Source organism: Salmo salar, chromosome ssa04, assembly GCF_905237065.1.
Source record: "Salmo salar chromosome ssa04, Ssal_v3.1, whole genome shotgun sequence".
Classification (NCBI taxonomy): Eukaryota; Metazoa; Chordata; class Actinopteri; order Salmoniformes; family Salmonidae; genus Salmo; species Salmo salar.
In genome coordinates, this window is record NC_059445.1 from 5,503,906 (window position 1) to 5,518,905 (window position 15,000).

Below are 15,000 nucleotides of genomic sequence, written 5' to 3' on the forward strand. Positions count from 1 at the left end.
CTCCCTCCCTACTCTTTTCTCTCCTATCATCCCTCCCTCCCTCCCTCCCTCCCTCCCTCCCTCCCTCCCTCCCTCCCTCCCTCTTTACCATCTCTCCCTCCCTCCTTTACCATCTCTCCCTCCCTCCCTACTCTTTTCTCTCCTATCATCCCTCCCTCCCTCCCTCCCTCCCTCCCTCCCTCCCTCCCTCCCTCCCTCCCTCCCTCCCTCTCTGTCTTGGCTGTGACTGTGTGAACCTTGACCTCTGACCTGATTCCATACTAGATCACATGACCCTGGGATGTCAGCATGGAATGTTCTATTGGAAATGTTTAATGTTCTTAGCAAGCAGATTCATGTCTCTTTAGGTTGTCTGACTGGCTGGCAGGCTGGCTGGCTGACTGGTTAGCTGGCTGGCTGACTGGTTAGCTAGCTGGTTAGCTGGCTGGCTGGTTAGCTGGCTGGTTAGCTGGCTGGCTGGTTAGCTGGCTGGCTGGTTAGCTGGCTGGCTGGTTGGCTGGCTGGCTGCATGAGACTTGCTGACTGGCTGGCTGACTGGCTGTCTGACTGGCTGGCAGGCTGGCTGACTGAGACTTGCTGTCTGGCTGGCTGGCTGGCAGGCTGGCTGACTGTCTGACTGGTTGTCTGTCTGGCTGGCTGACTGTCTGACTGGTTGGTTGGCTGACTGACTGACTGACTGACTGGTTGACTGTCTGACTGGTTGTCTGTCTGGCTGGCTAGCTGACTGACTGACTGGTTGGCTGGCTGACTGACTGGTTGACTGACTGGTTAGCTGGCTGGTTAGCTGACTGGCTGGCTGAGACATCCTGACTGGCTAGCTGACTGACTGGTTGTCTGTCTGGCTGGCTGACTGACTGACTGACTGGTTGGTTGGCTGGCTGACTGGTTGACTGACTGGTTAGCTGGCTGGTTATCTGACTGGCTGGCTGAGACATCCTGACTGGCTAGCTGACTGACTGACTGTCTGACTGGTTGTCTGTCTGGCTGGCTGACTGACTGACTGACTGGTTGGTTGGCTGGCTGACTGGTTGACTGTCTGACTGGTTGTCTGTCTGGCTGGCTGACTGACTGACTGGTTGGTTGGCTGGCTGGCTGGCTGTCTGTCTGGCTGGCTGACTGACTGACTGGTTGGTTGGCTGGCTGACTGGTTGACTGACTGCTCCAGTCCAGGTGTAAATATTGTCATTACTGTGAAGTCAGATCTTGTGTCTATATATTGTTTATCTAACGCTACAGCATCATCATCGACCGTCCTCTGTGATGTGTGTTTGGTCCACATGTCGTTCTTGGGACAGGACTTTACTTCTCTGTTTATGTAACTTCCTGCTTTTACACCCCTGTTCAGTGTTGTGTTGCCAATCGAGATCACGCCACACACACACACACACACACACACACACACACACACACACACACACACACACACACACACAAACACACACACACGTATATACACACACACACACACACACACACACACACACACACACACACACACACACACACACACACACACACACACACACAAACACACACACACTACACACACACACACACACACACACACACACACACACACACACACACATACACACACACACACACACACACACACACACACACACACACACACACACACACACACATATATATACACTAGTGTTGTCACAATACCAGAACTTTGAAACCAGGTTTGGGTAAAAATAAATAATAATAATAATAATAATAATAATAATAATACTAACTAAAATATATAAAATCTGAAACAACAAGACCATATTATCCAAAGCCACAGAATGGCCCTTTGATCCAGACAGATCTTCAACATCATTACATTAGACATGTTTGAATGTATGGCGTTAATGAATAAATTATACATTCATTACAATCAATTTCACTTTATTTTTTTACCAATCTAACTACAGTCGTGGCAAAAAAGTTTTTGAGAATGACACGAATATAAAGTTTTCTGCTTCAGTGTCTTTTAGATATTTCTGTCAGATGTTACTATGGAATACTGAAGTATAACTACAAGCATTTCATAAGTGTCAAAGGCTTTTATTGACAATTACATGAAGTTGATGCAAAAAGAGTCAATATTTGTAGTGTTGACCCTTCTTTTCAAGCCTTCTGCAATCCGCCCTGGCATGCTGTCAATTACCTTCTGGGCCACATCCTGACTGATGACTGCCCATTTCTTGCATAAATCAATGCTTGGAGTTTGTCAGAATTTGTGTGTTTTTTTGTTTGTCCACCCGCCTCTTGAGGATTGACAACAAGTTCTGAATGGGATTAAGGTCTGGGGAGTTTCCTGGCCACGGACCCAAAACATCGATGTTTTGTTCCTTTAATCCAGTGTACAGGATGAGAAGAAATGACTGGCGTTTCCATGCAGAGCTGACTCCTTCCACAGGTTCAATGCATATTCACCGGGAGTGTGTCATGCATTGAGTTATTGAGCTGGTTTTGGCTGAGGATCATGAGGCTACAGATGGAAAAACTATTTGTTTACCTTCTTCCTATTATTTTCTGAAAGTGTGCGCTGTCTCTTTAAGACCCATGATGTCATACACACACACACACACACACACACACACACACAGTCAGTTTGAGGCTCAAGCAAATATTATCTTGACTGGGGAGAGATGTGAGGCGGGAAAGAAAAAGTATTGGAAATCAGCTAGATTTTGCGTTTTGGTTAACAACGCACTAGGGTAGTGAATAGATTTTCACCTTCAGCTGGAAACTAGCAAGGAAAGTTGGCTTATAGAACTGGAAGCTAGCAAGGAAAGTTGGCTTATAGAACTGGAAGCTAGCAAGGAAAGTTGGCTTATAGAACTGGAAGCTAGCAAGGAAAGTTGGCTTATAGAACTGGAAGCTAGCAAGGAAAGTTGGCTTATAGAACTGGAAGCTAGCAAGGAAAGTTGGCTTATAGAACTGGATGCTAGCAAGGAAAGTTAGCTTATAGAACTGGAAGCTAGCAAGGAAAGTTAGCTTATAGAACTGGAAGCTAGCAAGGAAAGTTAGCTTATAGAACTGGAAGCTAGCAAGGAAAGTTAGCTTATAGAACTGGAAGCTAGCAAGGAAAGTTAGCTTATAGAACTGGAAGCTAGCAAGGAAAGTTAGCCTATAGAACTGGAAGCTAGCAAGGAAAGTTAGCCTATAGAACTGGAAGCTAGCAAGGAAAGGTAGCCTGCAGAGCTGGAAGCTCGCACACTACCCTGGTCTATAGTAGTACACTACCCTGGTCTGTAGTAGGACACTACCCTGGTCTGTAGTAGGACACTACCCTGGTCTGTAGTAGTACACTACCCTGGTCTATAGTAGTACACTACCCTGGTCTATAGGAGGACACTACCCTGGTCTATAGTAGGACACTACCCTGGTCTATAGTAGGACACTACCCTGGTCTATAGTAGTACACTACCCTGGTCTATAGTAGGACACTACCCTGGTCTATAGTAGGACACTACCCTGGTCTGTAGTAGGACACTACCCTGGTCTGTAGTAGGACACTACCCTGGTCTGTAGTAGGACACTACCCTGGTCTGTAGTAGTACACTACCCTGGTCTATAGTAGTACACTACCCTGGTCTATAGGAGGACACTACCCTGGTCTATAGGAGGACACTACCCTGGTCTGTAGTAGTACACTACCCTGGTCTATAGTAGGACACTACCCTGGTCTATAGTAGGACACTACCCTGGTCTGTAGTAGGACACTACCCTGGTCTGTAGTAGGACTCTACACACACAGTCTCTCTATCAATCCGTCTCTCTCCCTCTACATAACCTACTGTAGAATATATCTAGCTTGGCCTCAGCCAGTCAGCCAGCCGTCTCTCTCCCTCTACATAACCTACTGTAGAATATATCTAGCTTGGCCTCAGCCAGTCAGCCAGCCGTCTCTCTCCCTCTACATAACCTACTGTAGAATATATCTAGCTTGGCCTCAGCCAGTCAGCCAGTCAGCCAGCCGTCTCTCTCCCTCTACATAACCTACTGTAGAATATATCTAGCTTGGCCTCAGCCAGTCAGCCAGTCAGCCAGCCGTCTCTCTCCCTCTACATAACCTACTGTAGAATATATCTAGCTTGGCCTCAGCCAGTCAGCCAGCCGTCTCTCTCCCTCTACATAACCTACTGTAGAATATATCTAGCTTGGCCTCAGCCAGTCAGCCAGTCAGCCAGCCGTCTCTCTCCTCTACATAACCTACTGTAGAATATATCTAGCTTGGCCTCAGCCAGTCAGCCAGCCGTCTCTCTCCCTCTACATAACCTACTGTAGAATATATCTAGCTTGGCCTCAGCCAGTCAGCCAGCCGTCTCTCTCCCTCTACATAACCTACTGTAGAATATATCTAGCTTGGCCTCAGCCAGTCAGCCAGTCAGCCAGCCGTCTCTCTCCCTCTACATAACCTACTGTAGAATATATCTAGCTAGGCCTCAGCCAGTCAGCCAGCCGTCTCTCTCCCTCTACATAACCTACTGTAGAATATATCTAGCTTGGCCTCAGCCAGCCAGCCAGCCGTCTCTCTCCCTCTACATAACCTACTGTAGAATATATCTAGCTTGGCCTCAGCCAGTCAGCCAGTCAGCCAGCCGTCTCTCTCCCTCTACATAACCTACTGTAGAATATATCTAGCTTGGCCTCAGCCAGTCAGCCAGTCAGCCAGCCGTCTCTCTCCCTCTACATAACCTACTGTAGAATATATCTAGCTTGGCCTCAGCCAGTCAGCCAGCCGTCTCTCTCCCTCTACATAACCTACTGTAGAATATATCTAGCTTGGCCTCAGCCAGTCAGCCAGTCAGCCAGCCGTCTCTCTCCCTCTACATAACCTACTGTAGAATATATCTAGCTTGGCCTCAGCCAGTCAGCCAGTCAGCCAGCCGTCTCTCTCCCTCTACATAACCTACTGTAGAATATATCTAGCTTGGCCTCAGCCAGTCAGCCAGTCAGCCAGCCGTCTCTCTCCCTCTACATAACCTACTGTAGAATATATCTAGCTTGGCCTCAGCCAGTCAGCCAGCCGTCTCTCTCCCTCTACATAACCTACTGTAGAATATATCTAGCTTGGCCTCAGCCAGTCAGCCAGTCAGCCAGCCGTCTCTCTCCCTCTACATAACCTACTGTAGAATATATCTAGCTTGGCCTCAGCCAGTCAGCCAGCCGTCTCTCTCCCTCTACATAACCTACTGTAGAATATATCTAGCTTGGCCTCAGCCAGTCAGCCAGTCAGCCAGCCGTCTCTCTCCCTCTACATAACCTACTGTAGAATATATCTAGCTTGGCCTCAGCCAGTCAGCCAGCCGTCTCTCTCCCTCTACATAACCTACTGTAGAATATATCTAGCTTGGCCTCAGCCAGTCAGCCAGCCAGCCAGCCGTCTCTCTCCCTCTACATAACCTACTGTAGAATATATCTAGCTAGGCCTCAGCCAGTCAGCCAGCCGTCTCTCTCCCTCTACATAACCTACTGTAGAATATATCTAGCTTGGCCTCAGCCAGCCAGCCAGCCGTCTCTCTCCCTCTACATAACCTACTGTAGAATATATCTAGCTTGGCCTCAGCCAGTCAGCCAGTCAGCCAGCCGTCTCTCTCCCTCTACATAACCTACTGTAGAATATATCTAGCTTGGCCTCAGCCAGTCAGCCAGTCAGCCAGCCGTCTCTCTCCCTCTACATAACCTACTGTAGAATATATCTAGCTTGGCCTCAGCCAGTCAGCCAGTCAGCCAGCCGTCTCTCTCCCTCTACATAACCTACTGTAGAATATATCTAGCTTGGCCTCAGCCAGTCAGCCGGTCAGCCAGCCGTCTCTCTCCCTCTACATAACCTACTGTAGAATATACCTAGCTTGGCCTCAGCCAGTCAGCCAGCCGTCTCTCTCCCTCTACATAACCTACTGTAGAATATATCTAGCTTGGCCTCAGCCAGTCAGCCAGTCAGCCAGCCGTCTCTCTCCCTCTACATAACCTACTGTAGAATATATCTAGCTTGGCCTCAGCCAGTCAGCCAGCCGTCTCTCTCCCTCTACATAACCTACTGTAGAATATATCTAGCTTGGCCTCAGCCAGTCAGCCAGTCAGCCAGCCGTCTCTCTCCCTCTACATAACCTACTGTAGAATATATCTAGCTTGGCCTCAGCCAGTCAGCCAGCCGTCTCTCTCCCTCTACATAACCTACTGTAGAATATATCTAGCTTGGCCTCAGCCAGTCAGCCAGCCGTCTCTCTCCCTCTACATAACCTACTGTAGAATATATCTAGCTTGGCGTCAGCCAGTCAGCCAGCCGTCTCTCTCCCTCTACATAACCTACTGTAGAATATATCTAGCTTGGCCTCAGCCAGTCAGCCAGCCGTCTCTCTCCTCTACATAACCTACTGTAGAATATATCTAGCTTGGCCTCAGCCAGTCAGCCAGTCAGCCAGCCGTCTCTCTCCCTCTACATAACCTACTGTAGAATATATCTAGCTTGGCCTCAGCCAGTCAGTCAGTCAGCCAGCCGTCTCTCTCCCTCTACATAACCTACTGTAGAATATATCTAGCTTGGCCTCAGCCAGTCAGCCAGCCGTCTCTCTCCCTCTACATAACCTACTGTAGAATATATCTAGCTTGGCCTCAGCCAGTCAGCCAGCCGTCTCTCTCCCTCTACATAACCTACTGTAGAATATATCTAGCTTGGCCTCAGCCAGTCAGCCAGTCAGCCAGCCGTCTCTCTCCCTCTACATAACCTACTGTAGAATATATCTAGCTTGGCCTCAGCCAGTCAGCCAGCCGTCTCTCTCCCTCTACATAACCTACTGTAGAATATATCTAGCTTGGCCTCAGCCAGTCAGCCAGTCAGCCAGCCGTCTCTCTCCCTCTACATAACCTACTGTAGAATATATCTAGCTTGGCCTCAGCCAGTCAGCCAGCCGTCTCTCTCCCTCTACATAACCTACTGTAGAATATATCTAGCTTGGCCTCAGCCAGTCAGCCAGTCAGCCAGCCGTCTCTCTCCCTCTACATAACCTACTGTAGAATATATCTAGCTTGGCCTCAGCCAGTCAGCCAGCCGTCTCTCTCCCTCTACATAACCTACTGTAGAATATACCTAGCTTGGCCTTCAGCCAGTCAGCCAGCCGTCTCTCTCCCTCTACATAACCTACTGTAGAATATATCTAGCTTGGCCTCAGCCAGTCAGCCAGCCAGCCAGCCGTCTCTCTCCCTCTACATAACCTACTGTAGAATATATCTAGCTTGGCCTCAGCCAGTCAGCCAGCCGTCTCTCTCCCTCTACATAACCTACTGTAGAATATATCTAGCTTGGCCTCAGCCAGTCAGCCAGTCAGCCAGCCGTCTCTCTCCCTCTACATAACCTACTGTAGAATATATCTAGCTAGGCCTCAGCCAGTCACAGTCAGCCAGCCGTCTCTCTCCCTCTACATAACCTACTGTAGAATATATCTAGCTTGGCCTCAGCCAGTCAGCCAGTCAGCCAGCCGTCTCTCTCCCTCTACATAACCTACTGTAGAATATATCTAGCTTGGCCTCAGCCAGTCAGCCAGTCAGCCAGCCGTCTCTCTCCCTCTACATAACCTACTGTAGAATATATCTAGCTTGGCCTCAGCCAGTCAGCCAGTCAGCCAGCCGTCTCTCTCCCTCTACATAACCTACTGTAGAATATATCTAGCTTGGCCGTCAGCCAGTCAGCCAGCCGTCTCTCTCCCTCTACATAACCTACTGTAGAATATATCTAGCTTGGCCTCAGCCAGTCAGCCAGCCGTCTCTCTCCCTCTACATAACCTACTGTAGAATATATCTAGCTTGGCCTGCAGTCAGCCAGTCAGCTCAGCCGTCTCTCTCCCTCTACATAACCTACTGTAGAATATATCTAGCTTGGCCTCAGCCAGTCAGCCAGTCAGCCAGCCGTCTCTCTCCCTCTACATAACCTACTGTAGAATATATCTAGCTTGGCCTCAGCCAGTCAGTCAGTCAGCCAGTCAGCCAGCCATTGTGAAAGAGAACACATTACACAAACATCCCAAGACAAGACCAGACCTGACCCTGTCTGAGATGTTGTCAGCCAGCTTGTCAGCCAGTCAACCAGTCAGCCAGCCAGCCAGCCAACCAACCAACCAACCAACTCTATTGATGTGTTGTTTCGGCAGGGAAACAGGCAGGCCAATCACATGACCTCATGTTGAGTCACCAGGCCTGTTTCTAGCGTCTTCTGTCTGACACACTATCAAATACTGTACAGTCAGACACACACACTGCCTTCAGATCCAGTCAGAAACACACACTGCCTTCAGATCCAGTCAGAAACACACACTGCCTTCAGATCCAGTCAGAAACACACACTGCCTTCAGATCCAGTCAGAAACACACACTGCCTTCAGATCCAGTCAGAAACACACACTGCCTTCAGATCCAGTCAGAAACACACACTGCCTTCAGATCCAGTCAGAAACACACACTGCCTTCAGATCCAGTCAGAAACACACACTGCCTTCAGATCCAGTCAGAAACACACACTGCCTTCAGATCCAGTCAGAAACACACACTGCCTTCAGATCCAGTCAGAAACACACACTGCCTTCAGATCCAGTCAGAAACACACACACTGCCTTCAGATCCAGTCAGAAACACACACACTGCCTTCAGATCCAGTCAGAAACACACACACTGCCTTCAGATCCAGTCAGAAACACACACTGCCTTCAGATCCAGTCAGAAACACACACTGCCTTCAGATCCAGTCAGAAACACACACTGCCTTCAGATCCAGTCAGAAACACACACTGCCTTCAGATCCAGTCAGAAACACACACACTGCCTTCAGATCCAGTCAGAAACACACACACTGCCTTCAGATCCAGTCAGAAACACACACACTGCCTTCAGATCCAGTCAGAAACACACACACTGCCTTCAGATCCAGTCAGAAACACACACACTGCCTTCAGATCCAGTCAGAAACACACACACTGCCTTCAGATCCAGTCAGAAACACACACACTGCCTTCAGATCCAGTCAGAAACACACACACTGCCTTCAGATCCAGTCAGAAACACACACACTGCCTTCAGATCCAGTCAGAAACACACACACTGCCTTCAGATCCAGTCAGAAAACACACACTGCCTTCAGATCCAGTCAGAAAACACACACTGCCTTCAGATCCAGTCAGAAACACACACTGCCTTCAGATCCAGTCAGAAACACACACTGCCTTCAGATCCAGTCAGAAACACACACTGCCTTCAGATCCAGTCAGAAACACACACTGCCTTCAGATCCAGTCAGAAACACACACTGCCTTCAGATCCAGTCAGAAACACACACTGCCTTCAGATCCAGTCAGAAACACACACTGCCTTCAGATCCAGTCAGAAACACACACTGCCTTCAGATCCAGTCAGAAACACACACTGCCTTCAGATCCAGTCAGAAACACACACTGCCTTCAGATCCAGTCAGAAACACACACTGCCTTCAGATCCAGTCAGAAACACACACTGCCTTCAGATCCAGTCAGAAACACACACTGCCTTCAGATCCAGTCAGAAACACACACTGCCTTCAGATCCAGTCAGAAACACACACTGCCTTCAGAAAGTATTCATATACCTTTATTCCACATGTTCTTCTTACTGCCTGAATTAAAAATGTGATATTTTTTTTTTGGTCTCACCAAACTACACACAATACCCCCATAATGACAAAGTGAAAACATGTTGTTGTTTTTTTAAAATCTTTGCAAATTTATTGAAAATTAAATACTTTCGGTCATGTTGTGTATTTCTGTATGTGGACACCTGTTCATCCATCATCTCATTACAAAGTCATGGACATTAAAATGGAGTTGGTCCCCCCATTGCTGCTATAACAGCCTCCACTCTTCTGGGAAGGATTTCCACTAGATGTTGGGACATTGCTGCTATAACAGCCTCCTCTCTTCTGGGAAGGATTTCCACTAGATGTTGGGACATTGCTGCTATAACAGCCTCCTCTCTTCTGGGAAGGATTTCCACTAGATGTTGGGACATTGCTGCTATAACAGCCTCCTCTCTTCTGGGAAGGATTTCCACTAGATGTTGGGACATTGCTGCTATAACAGCCTCCTCTCTTCTGGGAAGGATTTCCACTAGATGTTGGAACATTGCTGCTATAACAGCCTCCTCTCTTCTGGGAAGGATTTCCACTAGATGTTGGGACATTGCTGCTATAACAGCCTCCTCTCTTCTGGGAAGGATTTCCACTAGATGTTGGAACATTGCTGCTATAACAGCCTCCACTCTTCTGGGAAGGATTTCCACTAGATGTTGGAACATTGCTGCTATAACAGCCTCCACTCTACTGGGAAGGCTTTCCACTAGATGTTGGAACATTGCTGCTATAACAGCCTCCACTCTTCTGGGAAGGCTTTCCACTAGATGTTGGAACATTGCTCCTATAACAGCCTCCACTCTTCTGGGAAGGATTTCCACTAGATGTTGGGACATTGCTCCTATAACAGCCTCCACTCTTCTGGGAAGGATTTCCACTAGATGTTGGAACATTGCTGCTATAACAGCCTCCACTCTTCTGGGAAGGCTTTCCACTAGATGTTGGAACATTGCTGCTATAACAGCCTCCACTCTTCTGGGAAGGATTTCCACTAGATGTTGGAACATTGCTGCTATAACAGCCTCCACTCTTCTGGGAAGGCTTTCCACTAGATGTTGGGACATTGCTCCTATAACAGCCTCCACTCTTCTGGGAAGGCTTTCCACTAGATGTTGGAACATTGCTGGTATAACAGCCTCCACTCTTCTGGGAAGGATTTCCACTAGATGTTGGGACATTGCTGCTATAACAGCCTCCACTCTTCTGGGAAGGATTTCCACTAGATGTTGGAACATTGCTGCTATAACAGCCTCCACTCTTCTGGGAAGGCTTTCCACTAGATGTTGGGACATTGCTCCTATAACAGCCTCCACTCTTCTGGGAAGGATTTCCACTAGATGTTGGGACATTGCTGCTATAACAGCCTCCACTCTTCTGGGAAGGCTTTCCACTAGATGTTGGAACATTGCTGCTATAACAGCCTCCACTCTTCTGGGAAGGCTTTCCACTAGATGTTGGAACATTGCTGCGGGGACTTGCTTCCATTCAGCCACAAGAGCATTAGTGAGGTCGGGCACTGGTGTTGGGCGATTAGGCCTGGCTCACAGTCAGCGTTCCAATTCATCCCAAAGGTGTTCGATGGGGTTGAGGTCAGGGCTCTGTGCAGGCCAGTCTAGTTCTTCCACACCGATCTCAACAAACCATTAATGTATGGACCTCGCTTTGTGCACGAGGGCTTTGTCATGCTGAAACAGGAAAGGGCCTTCCCTAAACAGTTGCCACAAAGTTGAAAGTACAGAATTGTCTAGAATGTCATTGTATGCTGTAACGTTAAAATTTCCCTTCACTGGAACTAAGGGGCCCGAACAATGAAAAACAGCCCCAGACCATTATTCCTCCTCCACCAAACTTTACAGTTGGCACTATGCATTGGGGCAGGTAGCTTTCTCCTGGCATCCGCCAAACCCAGATTGGTCCGTCGAACTGCATCACTCCAGAGAACCCATTTCCACTGCTCCAGAGTCCAGTGGTGCCGAGCTTTACACCACTCCAGCCGACGCTCGGCATTGCGCATGGTGATCTTAAGGCTTGTGTGCGGCTGCTCGGCCATGGAAACCCATTTCATGAAGCTCTCGACTAACAGTTCTTGTGCTGACGTTGCTTCCAGAGGCAGTTTGGAACTCGGTAGTGAGTGTTGCAAACCGAGGACAGACGATTTTTACGCGCTTCAGCACTCGGCGGTCCAGTTCTGTGAGCTTGTGTGGCCTACCACTTTGCGTCTGAGCCGTTGTTGCTCCTAGCTGTTTCCACTTCACAATAACAGCACTTACAGTTGACCGGGTTAGCACTAGCAGGACAGACATTTTACCTACTGACTTGTTGGAAAAGGTGGTGGTGCCACATTGAAAATCACTGAATCACTCTTCACTTTTAATTTTTACATTTTGTACAATTTTTATTTTAACCTTTTTATTTAACTAGGCAAGTCAGTTAAGAACACATTCTTATTTTACAATGACGCCAAACCCTCCCCCCCTAACCCGGACGATACTGGTCCAATTGTGCGTCGTAAGGACCATTCTAATGCCAATGTTTGTCTATGGCGGTTACATGGCTGTGTGCCTGTTTTTTATACACCTGTCAGCCATGGGTGTGGCTGAAATGGAAGAATCCAGCAATATGAAGGGGTGTCGACATTAGTGTTGTGTGTGTGTGTATATATAATGTATCTCATTTACGTAAGTAGTCACACCCCTTTACGTTGACACTCCACATTGAGCTCAGGTGCATCCAATTTCCTTTGATCATCCTTGATGTCGCCACAACTTGATTGGAGTTCACCTGTGGCCAATTTTAATTCGTTTTTGAACATGAAACACACCTGTCTATGTAAAAGTCCCATAGTGGACAGTGCATGTCAGAGCAGAAACTATACCGTGAAGTCCAAGGAACTGTCCGGAGATCTCTGAGAGAGAGAGAGAATTGTGATCAGGCGTATATCTGAGGGGGGAGGTTATAAAACAATTTTGAAAGTTTCCAAGAGCACAGTGCTCTCCAGACTACCCAGACTCTGCCTAGAGGTCACTGTCTGACCAACAACTGAGCAACCGGGCAAGAAGGACCTTGGTCAGGGAGGGGACCAAGAACCCAATGGTCACTCTGGCAGAACTACCGCGTGCCTGAGGTGAGATGGGAGAACCTGCCAGAAGGACAACGGTCTCTACAACACTTCACTAATCTGGGCTTTATGGGGGGGGGGGGAGTGGCCAGACGGAAACCACTCCCTGATTAAAAAGGCACATGACAGCACACCTGGAGTTTGCAAAAGGCAGGTGAAAGACTCTGAGAGCAAAAGGCAAACGATTCTGTGGTCCAGGCACCGCTCATCACCTGTCTAACACCGTCTTTACCGTGAAGCATGGTGGTGGCAGCATCATGCTATGGGGATGCTTTTCAGCAGCAGGGATTGGGAGACCGGTAAGGATGGAGAGAACAATGAATGGAACCAAATACAGGCAAATCCTTGATGAGAACCCGCTTGAGTGCAAACGACCTTAGACTGCGGGGAAGATTTGCGTTCCAACAGGACATTGACCCCAAGCATACAGCCAAAGCAACGCTGGAATGGCTTCAGAACTAGAATGTGAAGTTCCTTGAGTGGCCCAGCCAAAGCCCAGACTTGAATCCCATTGAAACGCTGTGGAAAGACTTGAAGATTGCTGTTCACCGCCGCTCCCCATCTAACTTAACAGAGCTTAAGAAAATCTGCAAGGAACAATGGGAGAAAATCCAGATGTATAAAGCTGATGCAGACCTTCCCAAGACGACTCGAAGCTGACGCGGACCTTCCCAAGACGACTCGACTCGAAGCTGACGCGGACCTACCCAAGACGACTCAAAGCTGATACGGACCTACCCAAGACGACTCAAAGCTGACGCGGACCTACCCAAGACGACTCAAAGCTGATACAGACCTACCCAAGATGACTCAAAGCTGATACAGACCTTCCCAAGACGACTCGACTCGAAGCTGACGCAGATCTACCCAAGACGACTCGACTCGAAGCTGATGCAGACCTACCCAAGACGACTCAAAGCTGATACAGACCTACCCAAGACGACTCAAAGCTGACGCGGACCTACCCAAGACGACTCAAAGCTGACGCGGACCTACCCAAGACGACTCAAAGCTGACGCGACCTACCCAAGACGACTCAAAGCTGACGCGGACCTACCCAAGACGACTCAAAGCTGACGCGACCTACCCAAGACGACTCAAAGCTGACGCGGACCTACCCAAGACGACTCAAAGCTGACGCGGACCTACCCAAGACGACTCAAAGCTGACGCGGACCTACCCAAGACGACTCAAAGCTGACGCGGACCTACCCAAGACGACTCAAAGCTGACGCGGACCTACCCAAGACGACTCAAAGCTGACGCGGACCTACCCAAGACGACTCAAAGCTGATGCGGACCTACCCAAGACGACTCAAAGCTGTAGTCGCCACCAAAGGTGCTTCTACAAAGTATTGACACAGGCGTGTGAATACTTATGTAAATGAGATATTTCTGTATTTCATTTTCAATAAATTTGCAAAAAATTCTAAAAAAACATGTTTTCACTTTGTCATTATGGGGTATTGTGTGTAGATGGGTGATGAAATACAATCTATTTAATCCATTTTGAATCCAGGCTGTAACACAACAAAATGTGGAAATAAGTTGAGGGGTCTGAATACTTTCTGCAGGCGCTGTGGCATAATGATAGTACATGTAGTCATGGAGACCTCAGCTGTAACCTAGCAACATAACATACAGGTATGATGCACAGTAAGTCATGTTCAGTAGTGGAGAGGAGAGACAGAGGGAGGAGGAGACAGACAGACAGGGAGGAGAAGACAGACAGGAGAAGACAGACAGACAGACACAGGGAGGAGAAGACAGACAGACAGACACAGGGAGGAGAAGACAGACAGACAGACAGACAGACAGACAGGGAGGAGAAGACAGACAGACGGAGACAGACGGAGACGGACGGAGACAGACAGACAGACGAACGAACGAAGAGACAGACTAGAGAGATGTGCTAGAGGACAGTATCAGGGCAGTGAGTGTTGTTTGAGATGGTAATTCTAGTCCGGTCGAGTCTCAGCAGGGAACCTTAATTGTCATGACGCCGTCCGTCATGTCAGCCCATAGAGGTGTGGTGGCTCCACGGACCTCAGCGTCCGGCCCGGTCTGAACAGAACAAAGCTTTTATTCGGGTATTTTACTAGGATCCCCTTTTAGCTGTTGCAAAAGCAGCAGCTACTCTTCCTGGGGGGGTCCACACAAAACATGATAAACATAATACAGAACGACATTAGACAAGAACAGCTCAAAGACAGAACTAATTTAAATGTTTT

At 48.3% G+C, this 15,000-nt stretch overlaps 1 protein-coding gene across 1 annotated transcript in view; it reads left to right on the top strand.

Annotated features, from left to right (window-relative positions):
• LOC106594652 (TBC1 domain family member 1) overlaps positions 1–15,000 on the top strand; it is a gene marked incomplete at its 5' end in the record, with an annotated part of 122,590 nt that overhangs the window by 14,000 nt on the left and 93,590 nt on the right. The window lies entirely within an intron of this gene.